The 15,024-nt window shown below is 49.9% G+C and overlaps 1 long non-coding RNA gene across 1 annotated transcript; it reads right to left on the reverse strand.

Annotated features, from left to right (window-relative positions):
* Positions 1-13,158: 13,158 nt before the first annotated feature.
* Positions 13,159-14,638, reverse strand: LOC111823925. The gene is made up of 3 exons (XR_002827034.1): positions 14,562-14,638; positions 14,218-14,391; positions 13,159-13,257 (listed from the first exon to the last, which is right to left on the reverse strand). It is a non-coding gene; the product is annotated as an uncharacterized LOC111823925 (long non-coding RNA).
* Positions 14,639-15,024: the final 386 nt, after the last annotated feature.

Below are 15,024 nucleotides of genomic sequence, written 5' to 3' on the forward strand. Positions count from 1 at the left end.
CTGCTGTTTTGCTTTCACCCGTGAAATGGGGGATCATAATAATACTAACCTTCCAGGGTGGTCACGAGGCTTCAATGCATTAATAATGCAAAGTGTTTAGAATAGTGCCGGGCACGTAGTCAGCACGCAGGACGCGTCAGCACTGACTTATAACAGCGGATACAGCACGTCCAAGCGCGTCTGCGAGCAGGTGCCTGAGGAGCAGCTTTGCATGAGCTCATTTGAAAGGGCTTTTGATTTTGCCTGGCGAGGGCAGGGGAGGCTGCGCCTTGGGTAGCTCGGGCAGCATATTGTTGGTTAAGCGAGGACTTTAGGAGAGGCCGGACTCTGAGGAACTGTGTGACCCTGGGCGAGTTTCTTAAGCTCCTGGAGCTATGAGAGGCTACTTTGAAAAATGAATACGTAGGGATACCTACCCTATCAAGTGCTCATTAAACGAGGTAAGTTGTCAGGTGCTTAGCACGCTGCCTGGCCCAGAGTAAGCAGCCACGACCTAGTGGCTAATGTCATTTCGAGAAACACAGAGAAGAGAGGGGGCGGCGTGGGGTCTATGTTCATCCCAACGGAGTCCCACCAGGGGAAGGGCGGCCGGAGGAGGCCGAAGACGTTGGTTTGTTTTTGTTTTTCTGGGACTCTGTCCTTGGGGTGTGAGATGGATGAGCGAAGGCACCAGCAAAGCTGCTTTGGCCTTTAGGTGACCAGGAGTGACCTTCCTTTTTGGGTGTGGGTCACCACGCCCGGCCCCTCTGGGACTGGGAGGGCTGAGAGGCAGGGCATCCGAAGGCAGACGCTGGAGTTCTCACAGTGAGGGGCGCACAGAAGTGGGGTGAAGCTCACCAAGAGGAAGGCCTCAGTGAGGATGAAGGAGAAGGAGAAGGTACATGGTGATGGGGTCTCCAAGCAGGTGGGGACTAGACTGGTGAGTGCTTTTATGACTATACTATTAGGACCCCATGTGCTGCAGCCTGAGAACATTGGGTGACGTGAGCTTAGTACTTGCTCTAAGACAGCGGTTATCAACCTGTGGGTCGCGACCCCTTTGGCGGTCGAACGACCCTTTCACAGGGGTCGCCTAAGACCATCCTGCATATCAGATATTTACATTACGATTCATAACAGTAGCAACATTACAGTTATGAAGTAGCAACGAAAATAATTTTATGGTTGGGTCACAACATGAGGAACTATATTTAAAGGGCCAGAAGGTTGAGAATCACTGCTCTAAGAGGTAAGAGAAAGAGTCCTCGTTGACAACTAGGGCTATTTTGCACAATTTCAGGAATAAACTTGGACTTTATGAAGTAATGGACTGAAACGAGTGGAGAAGAAACAATCATCTATTTCTACAGAGCGGGGAGCCCAAGAGAAGGCCCACCTGGAGAGGACCCACACATTGTGGAGTGAGCAGTAGAGGCAAGCTTATGGAACACGCTGACTCCTTAGCTCCTTAGTTTGAGCTTTTTTCTAGAGACAGTGGAATGGGTTGAATCTTTCTGAGCAGGAGGATGACGAGAAAGAAGTCGTGGTTTAAAGGAATATGGGGAAAGGTATATCTGGCAGGAGAAGATCTGCGTTTGAATCTGGACTCATCATTGCCTTGTAACAATGAACAAGCCATTGACTTTCTTGAGATATAAGTTGAGGATAATAGTATATTCTTCCGGGGGTGGTGTTAGGATCAAATATGTGATGCGATCTAGTACCAAAAGCAAAAATAAACAAGTGGGACTACATCAAACTAAAAAGCTTTGTCACAGCAACAGAAACAACCAACAAAATGAAAAAGCAATCTAATGAATGGTAGAAAATATTTGCTAATCATATATCTGATAAGGGGTTAATATACAAAATATATAGAAAACTCATACAACTCAATAGCAAACATAGGCAAACAAACAATTTGATTAAAAAAATGGACAGAAGATCTGAATAGATGTTTTTCCAAAGACATACATATGGCCAACAGATAATGAAAAGATGCTCAACATCACTAATCATCAGGGAAATGCAAATGAAAACCACTGTGAGATATCAACTTACACCTGCTGGAATGACTATTATCAAAAAGACTAGAAATAACAAGTGTTGCCGAGGATGTAGAGAAAAGGGAATCCTTGTACACTGTTGGTGCGATTATAGATTGGTAAAGCCACTATGAAAAACAATATAGAGCTTCTTCAAAAGATTAAAAAATAGCCCACAGATCAAAAAATAGTGGCTCAGTGGTTGAGCTTCAACTTATGAACTAGGAGGTCATAGTTAGATTCCTGGTCAGGACACATGCCCAGTTTGGGGCTTGATTCTCAGTAGGGGACGTGCAGAAGGCAGCCAATCAGTGATTCTCTCTCATCACTGACATTTCTATCTCTCTCTCTCCATCTCCCTTCCTCTCTGAAATCAATAAAAATATATTTAAAAAATAGATCTACCCTTTGATTCAGTAATCCCACTTCTGGGTACTTATCCAAGGAAAACAAAAACACGAATTCAAAAAGATATATGCACTCCCTATGTTCATTGCAACATTATTTATAATAACCAAGATATGGAAGCAACCTAAGCGTCCATCGATAGATGAATGGATAAAGAAAATGTGACACACACGCACGTATGTACACACACACACACTGGAATATCATTCAACCATAAATAGAGGGAAATCTTGCCACCTGTGACAACATGGATGCAGACTGAGGGCATTATGCGAAGAGCAGTAAGTCAGACAGACAAAGACAAGTGCTGGAGGATCTCACTTGTCTGTGGAATGTACAAAGGAAAACAAACCAACCCCAAACCAAGCTCACAGATATAGATAACAGATTGGTGGTTGCCAGAGGCAGGAGTGGAGGGTGGGGGAAATAGGCAAAGGGGTCAAAAGGTACAAAGTTGTAAAATTTATGGGGATGTAATGCACAGCATGGCGACCATGGCTCATAGCCCCGGATTGCATATTTGAAAGCTGCTAAGAGAGTAGATCTTCTTAAAAAATGTGTGGCATGAAGCACTCTAAGGACCGTACTCTCCTGGGGCCCCCTCACTTCTCTCTCTGTCTTGACTCAGCTTCTGAGATGCATCTTTCTCTGGACTTCGCTGGCACCCTGGACACTGGCACAAGTTAGGCAACTTTAGCTGCAAAAACCAGCTACCCCTCGAGCTCTCTTGAATAATCTTTAACTGCCTGGAACAATAAGGAAATTAACTGGCTCACCATAACGAGCAGTCTAGAGGGAGGGCAGATTTCAGGACTGGCTTCATCGCCACACTGGGTTCGAGATAGCTGCGGCCGCTCCCGGAACCACATCTAGAGAAAGAGAGAAAGAGTTACTTCCAGGAACCCTCCTGGAAAAGGGAGGACCACTTCTCAGAACCGCTCCCCAAACTCTCTTTGCACCTCATTTCCCCAGTGTGGTCACATGTCTATTCTAGCCAATCATCAGCAAGATGGGTGAACTTACCTTCAGATCAGTGGTTCTCAACTGGGGTGATTTTGCTCCCTAACCCTCTCCCCAGACCAAAGACACTTGGCAATATCTAGAGACACATTTGATTGTCACCGTGGGGGACAGGGAAAGCATATGCCACTGGCGCACATTTGGTAGAGGCCAGGGATGCTTCTAAACACCCTACAATGATAGGACCCCTGCGCCCCCCCCCCCCAAATTATCCAGGCCAAACTGTCAACAGTGCTAAAGTTGAGCAACCCTGTTTTAGACCAACCAGCCCCTCACTTGGAGCTAGGAGTACAGTTAATCAGATCATGAATCATGGGCGAGGAGTGGCTACCTGAACAAAACTGACATGCATTTAGGGGAGAGAAGGGGAAAATGGATTTGGATGGATCAACCAACCAGCTATGCTGCAACTTCGCTCCATCAGAGCACTTACTTCATTGTTTATCGATTCCGTGTTAGTTTTCTATTGTTGTGTAATAAACTGCCATAAACTCAGTTTTGTAAACAACACCGACTTGTTACCTCATAGTGTCCGTGGGTTACAAGTCTGGGCATCGTGTCTGTGGCTCAATGCTGTGCTCAGGGTCTCACTGGGCTGACATCAAGGTGTTGGCAAGGGCTGCCCTTTTCCTCTGGGGCTCAGGTGTCTCTTCCAAGCTCATTCTGTGGTTGAATTCAACTCCTTGTGGTTGTAGGACTGAGGTCCTTGCTGGCTTGTCAGTTGGGGGCAACTCTCAGCTCCCAGAGGCCAGCAGTATTCCTTACCATGTGGTCCCCTCTATTGTCCAGCTAACAATGGTGCCTAAAGTCCTTCTCATGCTTTGAACCTCTGACTTATCCTTCTGCCACCAGTGAAAACTCTACTTTTAAAGTGCCCATGTGCTTAGGGCAGACCCATCCAGATAATTTCTCCTCTTAAGGTTAATTAACCTGGAACCTTAATTACATTGGCCAAATCTCTTCACAACAGTACCTATACTGGTGTTTGAATGAATCACTGGAATAAGATGTATCTGTGTGTTCCTGGCTTTTAGCAGAATACCTGGAAAATATGTTTTTCTCAATAGATATCGTTTGAACAAATAAAAAAGAATGAAATCAATGTATTTCCTTTAAAAAAAAAAAAGAATTACTAGACTGGTCACTCAGGGAAGTGTTATAAACCGAGAACGGTATAACCTTGGTGTTGGGAGGTACATACGGTCACAGAGGACTCTGTCAATCATTCCAGAAATGCACATTTTCACAGATGAGATCCGCATTTCATCAGATCAAGAGCTCCCTGATTCCCAGCCCCGTGGCCTTGACAATGCAGACTAATTTCTTGCATTGCCTTCTTGGCAGAGCTGGCAAGCTGCTGACTCATATTAAATTTGCAGTTCCCTTCAAGCCTTCCTGCAGTAGCTGGTCCGGTGCCAGGTCTCTCCCATTTTGTACTTGGGCAGGGTTTTATGCCGCTTCTTCCTGCTCATTGTCAGGCCATGGGTTCTGTCCTATCATTTCAGCCTGTGGGAGACCTTTGGGAATTCAGATTTTATTATCCAACTTCTTGGCTCTCTGGTCCAAGTCGATAGCACTTGAAAATGTAATCAGCACATTTTCTTTGTTCAAATAGTTTATGGTAAATGAGGCAAGGCCAAATTCAAAATCCCGAGGCCTGGTCCTTCTTTCAAGTCGACAACAATGATTTAATCAGCACTCTTTGCATTAGGATTGCTCAACGTAGGATGAATCAACTCTTACTTTCCTTTCTCTATCGTATCTACAAGCATATTATGAAAGACTTAAATGCTTTGGCAGAACCTGTGCTACACAGAATAACACCACTCAATCCTATTCCTGGGAATAAATATGCATCTTTTGCAATCAGGTGTATGCACATGTCAAGAAATTCTCTTCTAAATTCTCAGATATGCCATGCCTTGGTTCTTGGGCCTAGCCACAGGGGTCCTTTAACCCACAGGTTTCATTGATTGCCATCTAATATTTTCTCAGTAGCAGATGATTCCAGTAGCCTTTGCTGCTGATCTACAAGCTGGCCAGCTTTCCACTTCCTCGTCTCCGTGGCTTATGGGAATTCCCACTTGAGAACAGAGGCGACTGTCCTGGCTTGTAAGGATTAAAGACTGGGCTGCAAGGTAAGGGCGTATGACACAACCCCTGTTGAACGGATTCTCATTGTGGTGCCTGGTTATTCTCCGTGTTTTCTTTCTGGATCAATTCTTTACATTCCCACTTTCACCCAATTCTCCTTAATCATCACACTTTAGGGAAATCAAAATTCCTTTGTTCACAGGAAAAGGCTGGGGCTTCCTGAAAACTAGAGTTTTCTATTAGTGCTTAGCCTTTTCTTTGGTGAAGGAATGGATGTTCCAGGGCCCCTAAATGGACCAATGAGCCTTAGCCGGTTTGGCTCAGTGGATAGAGCGTCGGCCTGCGGACTGAAAGGTCCCAGGTTCAATTTTGGTCAAGGGCATGTACCTTGGTTGCAGGCACATCCCGAGTAGGGGGTGTGCAGGAGGCAGCTGATTGATGTTTCTCTCTCATTGATGCTTCTAACTCTTTATTCCTCTCCCTTTCTCTCTGTAAAAAATCAATAAAATATATTTAAAAAATAAAAAAAATATATGGACCAATGATGCCATAGGGATAGAGCTGCACTTGACACTTTCTTACTAGTAGAAGGTCTATGAACTTCGGGAGAAGAGAAAGTGAGCAGGGAATGATGCAGCTGTGGTAGCCAGTCTTCAAGACAGCCCTCAATGGTGTCTGCCTTCTGGTCTTCATGGTCTGGTGTATTCCCCTCCCATGCTGGACCGAGGTCGGTCTGTGTGACCCTTGACTATAGCAGCAGGATCGTACGCCACTCCTGATGACACTGAAGAGTCATCCCAGCTTCCACCTTGGTCACTCTGTCTCCCTCACTCCTCCCTGGAGGGGAAGCCAGCTGCCATGCTGTAAGCAGCCCTGGATGAGTCCTGTGTGATGAGGAACGGAGGCCTCTGGCCCCAGCCAGCGAGGAGCCCAGCTCTCTCGCCAGCAGCTGTGTGAGGGACGTGCGAGGGGACCCTCCAGGCCTGGCCAGACCTTCAGAGGACCGCAGCCCCGGCCCACAACTTGACTGAACCTCCAGAAAGACCCTGACTGGACGCTCCCAGCCAAGACACCCCTGGCTGCCTGGTCCGCAGAGACTATATGAGATCATGATTTTGGTTGTTTTACAAATTGATGCTTCTCTCTCTCTCTCTCAAATAAACTAATCAATAAAAAATTTAAAAAAATAATGTTGGTTGTTCTGAACTGGTAAATTCAGAGGTAATTTGTTATGCAGCAATAGGACACTTACACACTAGGACAGCGATGTTTTAACCGGCGCGCTGCAAGGGTTTTCACAACATGAAATACCTGTTTAGTCAGGGGCACAGACCACTTTTCCTTTCGATTGTCACATAACAAAACAACAACGGCCAACACAACAATAGCCATCCGGTGGGAACGAAGCAAAATTACATCTATTTTTTTTTTTTTTTTTTAGTCAGATCGGCAACTGTCCTGCCTTGTGCCGCAGAATTTTAGTAATTTGTTTGTGTGCCAGGAGATGAAAAAGGTTGAAAATCGCTGCGCTGGGAGATGCTAAATGAGATAATAGACCTTTCTTAAGGAAAATGAATGAAATGCTAAATTCTCAGAAACAGTGAAAGGCTAGCCAGTGAGTTTCTAAATGAGAACACTGGAGGATACTGTTATCAAACTTGCCTAAGTAGGTCTTTTTCCATTTTTAGAAAAATGTCAACAGTGATGCTTGTTCTTGCCCTGGCCAGTGTGGCTCCGCTGGCTGCTCATCATCCTGGGCACCAGAAGGTTTCAGGTTCCATCCCAGTCAGGGCACGTGCCAGGGTTTCGGGTTCAATTCCCCGTCGGGGAATGTGCAGGAAGCAGCCTATCGATGTTTCTCTCTCACATCGATGTTTCTGTCTCTCTCTCCCTCTCCCTTTCTCTCTCTCCAAAATCAATAAAACTTATTTTAAAAAAATACTTGTTCTTTGCTAACACACACACACACACACACACACACACACACACACGGTAAAAAAGTGCAAGTACCTTTTTCTATCTTTCTTATCTTACTCCTCAGAAACAACTGCTAATATCAGTTTGCTTTTTATCTTTCTGGCTCCTTTTCCAGTCAATTATCATCTCTCTCTCTCTCTCTCTCTCTCTCTCTCTCTCTCTCTCTCTCTCACACACACACACACACACACAATTATAAAACCTGGATTGTGAGTGTATGTGTACACTATTTAACAAATGTCTTTGTCATTTAACAATATATCACAGCTTCTTCCCATGCCAGTAGACCCGGCTCCAATATAGCTGTTCTAAAATGGTCATTATATGTGATATTCTATACTTTATGTTCTATGTATACTTTAAGTATAAATTCATCTATGGTCATTTATCATGTTTCATGAATTATTAATTATTATATTCATTTGCCATCACACCTAAGACCACAGTAAACCCCCTTGAGCACAGTACAAGTGTTTCAGTGGGTTAAGTTTCCAGAAGTGGGACTGAGGGTTGAGAGGCAGGCAGATTTCAGTGTTTGAGAGATGCTACCTAATTGCCTTTCCCACCCGTTGGGGTCCCCCCGCCCCCCGCCCACTTGCTGAGTGTTAGTTGCATCAGAACAAGAGGGAGCCCCTTTCATCCCTACCTCGTGCTCATTTTCAAACCCTGGGGCTGCCCCAAACCCAGCCCGGGGACACAGAGGACGCGTGGGAAAGTCACGGCTGGTCAGTGGCACCTTGAGCTCTGGTGTCGTCCCCAGTCCACCCGCCACCACTTCCTTGTCAGAGCCCTGCAGCCGCCCCTGCTCAGGTCCCATCCCGTGGGAGGGACAGGGTGGACCACATTCGCTCCATTTCACCCGGATCTGCCCGCCCCCAACATGTGGGGACCCTTCTGCTCTCCTTGGGGTGCTGCCCTCGCAGGGCTGGCTGAGCTGCGGGCCCAGCTGCCTTTGCCTTGCTGCCCTTCCAGGGGAACAGCCCCAGCCAGACAGTCCATCCTGCTGCAGCGACAGTCCCAACGAGCGCACTCATCGCTCCCGACCCTGCGTTCTAGGACTTTCACGGGAAGAGACGCAGAGAGGTCATGGCCAGTCTAGAGACCCAGAGAGGACGTTGCCTGGGGTGTTTTATAAGCCACAGGAGGACCTGATATGAATGAGTGAACCTTCCCATGCAACGAGACCCTGCAGGCGTTTCAGGAAACCTGAGCATCTGCGCATGTGACCTACACGATGGCCGCTCCAGCAGAACCTGGGTTCGCTCACTGAGGAACTGAGGGAAGTCTTTAGACGGCGTGGCTTCGGGAACAGTGGGAACTTGTCCCCTTACCCCCCCCCCCAAAAGCAGCCACGGAATGTCGGGCCATTGAAGGACGGTCACTAAGGTTTCCTGGGCCTGGTGTCAGGCAGGGCTCCCTGGTGCGCAGACTCAGACGGAGCTGATGCCGGGGATGCAGCAGGTCCTCGAATACCGTTTCCTTATAACATTGAAGAGACGCCACAGGGACTTAGCCCTTGCTTAGAGCAACTGACCTTCGGTAAAACAGGTTTCAGTAGACGCAGTTTCGCTGCAGGGTCGAGAACCTGTCGATGAGGGTTGGTGAGGACTCCCTGTCTGAAGAAGTGCTGTTGGATCCCCACCGGTGCCAGAGCAGAGGCAGAAACTGGGCGGGGCTGGAGGCGGTTCAGCAGGGCCCTGAGCCCCCTGGGAGCTGGGAGGCAGGGCGGCTGCTTTAGAGTTGTCAAGCCTGCAGGTGGGCAGCTTGCATTCCTAAGACTCTCTAGGCCCGTGGTCGGCAAACTGTGGCTCGCAAGCCACATGCGGCTCTTTGGCCCCTTGAGTGTGGCTCTTCCTAAGCCTTAGGAGTACCCTAATTAAGTTAATAACAATGTACCTACCTATATAGTTTGAGTTTAAAAAATTTGGCTCTCAAAAGAAATTTCAATCGTTGTACTGTTGATATTTGGCTCTGTTGACTAATGCGTTTGCCGACCACTGCTCTAGGCTATGCTTTTCCACATTGGAAAGGGTCCCATTTAACATTTCCACAGAGATTCCTGCTAACTCGAGGGTTCTGGTGGCTATAGGAAGATCTCATCTGAGGCACAAGGAGGGACACGAGGCCTAAAAAGCAAAGGGCTGCCCGGCAGGTGTGGCTCTGTGGTTGAGCTTCGACCTATGCACCAGGAGGTCATGGTGCGATTCCTGGTCAGGGCACGTGCCCAGGTTGCGCGCTTGATCCCCAGTACGGAGCGTGCAGGAGGCAGCCGATCAATGATTCTCTCTCATCATGGATGTCTCTCTCTCTCTCTTTCCCTCTCCCTTCCTCTCTGAAATCAATATCAATAAATAAATGAATAAAAAGCTTTCCCTCTCCCTGAGAAAAGGAAGGGCTAGAGGTGTTTGCAGGAGGAACCGAAAGAGAGATTAGGGCGGCAAAAGTCCACAGGCTGTTTAATGATTTCACCCTGTGCCCCTCTGATGGTGTAATGTGAACTTTAACCTCTGCTAAATATAGTGTGTACCCTGAGGACCTTCGCACTCTAGTAAAAATAGCTGCACCCTTGCATGGCTCCCGTGCTTGGTGACTGCAGGGAAGAGGGCTGGGGCGTCTGGGCGAAGGAAGGGAGAAGGGAGGACCCCGAATCCAGGGTCCCTTCCTGCCCATGAGAGCAGCCATCCTGCCCATTGGAATATTCTAGACATCAATGGCAGAGCTGCCAACCACATGGCAGCTGGACGGCGTGGTGGACGGCTGGTGGGCGGGCAGTTCCTTGAACAAGGGGCTGCAGGAAGGACCACCGTCACCTCCCCGCTCTCCTGCCCGTTTTGCCGGGCTGTGATGTCCGGGCCGACGCCCCCTGCCTGCGGGAGATTCTGCAGCGGGAACACTGGGAAACCCAGCCCTGGGTGTGGACTGGGAAAGACCCCGAGCCCAGGGAGCTGGCCCAGGGCCGGGCAGGAGCTCTGCGCAAAGGCAGGCATAAGAATAAAAGGCCCCACGCCCCACGAGGGAGCAGAGGCAGCCCCCTCGGCTGGAGGGGACCCTATTGTGTCACCGCTGGACACAGGCTGATGCCAAACAGTGCAGGGCAGGGGTGCCGGCAGAGGATCAAGTGTATCCCCCGCCCCATTTCCTTCAGCTTGTGAAGTGCAAGGGGAATAAAGAACAATCGGGCCTGGGGTACAACGTTGGCCTTTGTGGCCAGGGTGGCTCCACGAACCAAAGGCATCGATGGTTGCTATCTACTCATTCCAGCTCCATGCGCTGCCTCCAGAATTTCCCGTAGGCTGTGCGTGCAGGGATGAGAATGGAAAGGGCTCTGAATGCCCGGCTGTCTCACGGAGGCGTCTTAGAAGGGCTGGGCTGGCAGAAAATCAGTGCGTGCGGTAGAAGGCGTGTGTGACACGGAAGAGTTATGTCTCTGGCCCGGTCAGTCTCCTCCTGCCTCCATCCTATTCCCACGAAAAGGTTCTCCTGATAGCTTCACATCCACAGGCAGAGAACTATGCGATGGCAGGTACCCAGAAGCTGCCCAGCCCAGACAAAGTCCAGCAAATCACCGAGTGGGTAGGACCACATCCTGCGGAGCAGCCATTGATGGACATGGGTATTTTTTCCAGAAAAAAAAGGGGAGAACAGAAGGTAACAAAGGATTCAGACACACCGATCCTGTACCCAGGACCTTCACTGTGCTCGGCCCTCTGTTACCCTCACTTCCGTTCTCTCCCCCTGGATGACTTCAGGTACCTCTTTAAAGGGAAGAAGAGTGGACTTTATTGAGAAACAACTATATGCTCTATATACTAACTTAATGCTTATAGCCACCCGATGGCATAGGTTTTTTCTTTTTTAAAAAAAATATGTTCTTATTGATTTCAGAGAGGGAGAGAGGGATAGAAACATCAGTGATGAGAGAGAATCACTGATCGGCTGCCTCCTGCACGCCCCACACTGGGGATTGAGCCTGCAACCCCAGCGTGTGCCCTGACCAGGAATTGAACCGTGACTCCTGGTTCATAGGTCAACACTCAACCACTGAGCCACGCCGGCCGGGCTTTCTTATCCTTTACTATATGAGGGAAACGCAGGAAGAGTAGTTCTGCCTGTTGGGGTTGGGACTTTCAGCCCAGCTGTCTGACACCCAGACCTTGCTCTCCAGTGGTTCTCAACCCCATCTGCCTACCCGAACCCCCAAGGATGCGTGGAAAATGCCAGTGGCTGGGTCCCACCCCCAGTCAAGTCACAACCTCGGGAGGTGGAGCCCAACATTGGTGCTTCAAAAACATCTCTGATTCCAGCGCCTCTGGGGATCACAACCACGAAGCCACCCCTGACGCCTCCTCTACCCCCCTGCCCCCCTCTCCCCTGTTCTGGCCTTTCTCCCACTCTCTTTGGCTTTTCAGAAATACCCCAATCCCACCAGCTTGTCCACGGAGGCCCAACAAAAGAAGGTGGCACAAGAATGGTTCTTTTTGTCACAGATGTGGGCCGGCTTTCCTTATCAGCTGCATATAAACATGTCGGGTGAATACCATGCAGATTGCACTGTGAGCAACGCAGCAGTTCTGAGAGATGTTTACTAATTGCCTTGCTCTCAGGACATGAGGTGGTGGGGGGAGAATGGTGTAGGGTTTGATCACATCTGGCATCCCATTGGCTACCCCGTGGACCATGGCATTGCTACTGTCTCAGACAGCCTCTATAAGATGGCTGCGTCATTTAAGCAGCGACTGTACCTTAAATGTGTTCTTGGCTCCTCACAAAAATTATGAAACCACAAAAGGCTGTTTCCCTGAATAAAAATCGAGGCCAAGCTCCCTCTCCCTCTCTCCCCCCACCCTTTTAAGAACAAGCAGAGTCAATTTAGAGTCTAATGCGTGTGCTCCGATGTTAATTATAGGCTCCCTCCGTGACACGTGTGACCCTGCCTCTGCATTATTCAGGAGCAGCAACGACAGCACCTCAAGTGGGTTGTGGCCACGAGACGCTTGGAAATAAGGTAGCCCTTCTCTCCTCCTCCCCCACCAGAACGCACTGGTTAGCTTTTGGTGCACGTATTACAGACATTCATTCTGAGATGATCAATTCAGTCCGTTGGGGTAGCTCTGGAATGTGGGTGTTATTCATAGCTGCTGACAACGAATATTAGGGGGAGTCAGAGGAGGAAGCCACGAGGCTCTTACTGGATCGGGGCCTGGACGAATGGAATTCCAGGAGACCCGCCACAGCCCCCGTCCTGGGTGGGAGCTGCCGGGTTGTCTCGGCTTCGTACCGGGGTCTCCCAGGGGCACCGGGCAGCAGCAGGCACAGGACAGACCAGACGAAGTGAGCCGGGCTCTGCTGGAAAGGGGCCTTGCTCATGGAGCCTAGTTGTGCAGGAATCCAGCCCGGGAGCCCACACTTAGCGATATTCATGGAGGATCCCTGGGGATCCTGGGTGACCCGAAGGAGGCCTCGGAGGGGCAGGGGAGCCCAGGAGGGAAGGGAACCGAGAGAACCGACTCCCGACGCCACCGGCCAGCTGGGCCTTTACACAATGTGCTCCTGTGGGTTTTCTTTGGGGAAATGTCCCATAGCAAACAAATAAACAAGCAGAACAATTGCTCTGGCGCCGCCCAAGCGAATTCTTACCTCATCCCACCAGCAGGACTGATTCAGCGTCTGACCCGGGAGAACAGCTTTTCCGTCTCCGGCAGGTGGTCCAGGGACTGGTGCGAGCAGTTCCTCCCTGTGAAGATGCATCTACTGTGAAACCACGCGGGAGAGAAGCCGTCTCACTCCTGTTGGGCTTGGGCCTGATGGGCAGATGCCGGGCCAGGCCCACCTGGGGGAGCTCAGCGGGAACTGCAGACATGACCATGGGGCCGAGGGAGCACCCACCGAGCCCCCCTCCTCCGGGGAACCAGGCCCCTTAGGCCTTCCCTCCCTTGGGGCACTGCCTTCGGAGATCTTCTCTTTAGACGCACAGCTTTGAGCCTTAGCATTCCCAGGAGTCATGGCAGGCGGGAACCAATCTTTCCAGAAGGCTCACAGGTGCCGCCTGTGAGAAGAGTTCGTTCCAGCCCCAGGCACTCCTGGAGGCACAGGTGTACAGGTGTTACCGGGTGTCCTCTGAGGAGGCCTTTCCCCTGATGCTGGGCTGTTTCAATAGCTTGATGGACTCAGAATTGCTTCTCCCCACCCGCCGTAATAGGGACAGGTCTACGGAGACGGGATTTCCACCAGTACGGGTGTTCCCGTTCCTTCCGATGAAAACTTTCTCTCAGCCTGTGACAGTCCCACCAGAGCCCCGTCCCCTTCCGAGCGGCCACACCCAGGCCCAAGCTCTGTGAAATCATTTTTCCAAGAGTAGGGCCACAGGTTTTCTTAGAAAACATCTTTGAGGATAACAAAGGCCGGTTCATTATCGGGGGAGGTCCAGGCCCTGGCAGGTGCCTGATTGTCTGCAGAATGTATTCCCTAAGACGAGAGAGAATAAACGGCTACTTGCATCACTCTTCAAGGGGGGAATACATTTGAAATTGTCCCCGTTTATCTGATAGCTTGTGTTTTCCTAAGCACTGGGTTTCCCTACGCGGAGACAGGGTTACAGGAATCCCCTCCAGCGGTCCAGTCTTGGGCCTCCTCTCTGGGTCTGTCCCGCAGAGGAAGAGCGCAGACCCCGGGCTAGTTTCCTCGCTCCCCTTACCTGGCTGGCGGGTCATTTGTCCTCCTCGGGTCAGCCCGGCCAGGAACCGGTGGCAGGAAAGGCGAGCGCTCAGGCCTGGGCTGCACGGACCCTGCTGGTCCATGTTGGTGCGGCTGAGCCCGGCAGGAGAGCTGGGGCCGGATGAAATCAGACCCATGTGGGGGTCTTGACTGTCTTAAAGAAGAAGAAAGGGAACGTTATTTATTTCTGTGACGACTCGTGGTTCAGTGTCTTTCTCCCAGATGATTTCTAGGCTTTGGCACATCAGGGGAGTCTCACTCACACAACAGATTTCAGAGAACAGACCCATCTGCAGAGGGCGACGGACAAGGGCCGCTGCTCACCTGCATATGAGGATCGCCTTCACCTCCTAATGATGATCAGCTGTCTTCCCTCTAGCTCCCCGCATGGTCCCTATGGCCTATTTTTTAAATTATTATTAAATATATTTTTCTTGGTTTCAGAGAGGAAGGGAGAGGGAGACAGAAACAGCAATGATGAGAGGGAACCATTGATTGGCTGACTCCTGCACGGCCCCCCCTGGGGATGGAGCCCACAACCCAGGCATGTGCCCTGACTGGGAATCGGACTGTGACCTCCTGGTTCATAGGTTGATGCTCAACCACTGAGCCACGTCGGCCGGGCCCTGTCGCCTCTGGGGGATGTTTTCTTGCATTGCTTCTCCCGCCTGAGTGCTGCACTGGGTGCTGTGGGTGCCACTGATCAAGCAGACCTTGATGTCCGCTTAAACCAGAGTTTACTTGTTCACCGATATTATGAGCCCCACCCGGTGTCATTAACCTTGAC

The sequence above is a fragment of the Myotis lucifugus genome, unplaced genomic scaffold, assembly GCF_000147115.1.
Source record: "Myotis lucifugus unplaced genomic scaffold, Myoluc2.0 scaffold_744, whole genome shotgun sequence".
Lineage (NCBI taxonomy): Eukaryota > Metazoa > Chordata > Mammalia > Chiroptera > Vespertilionidae > Myotis > Myotis lucifugus.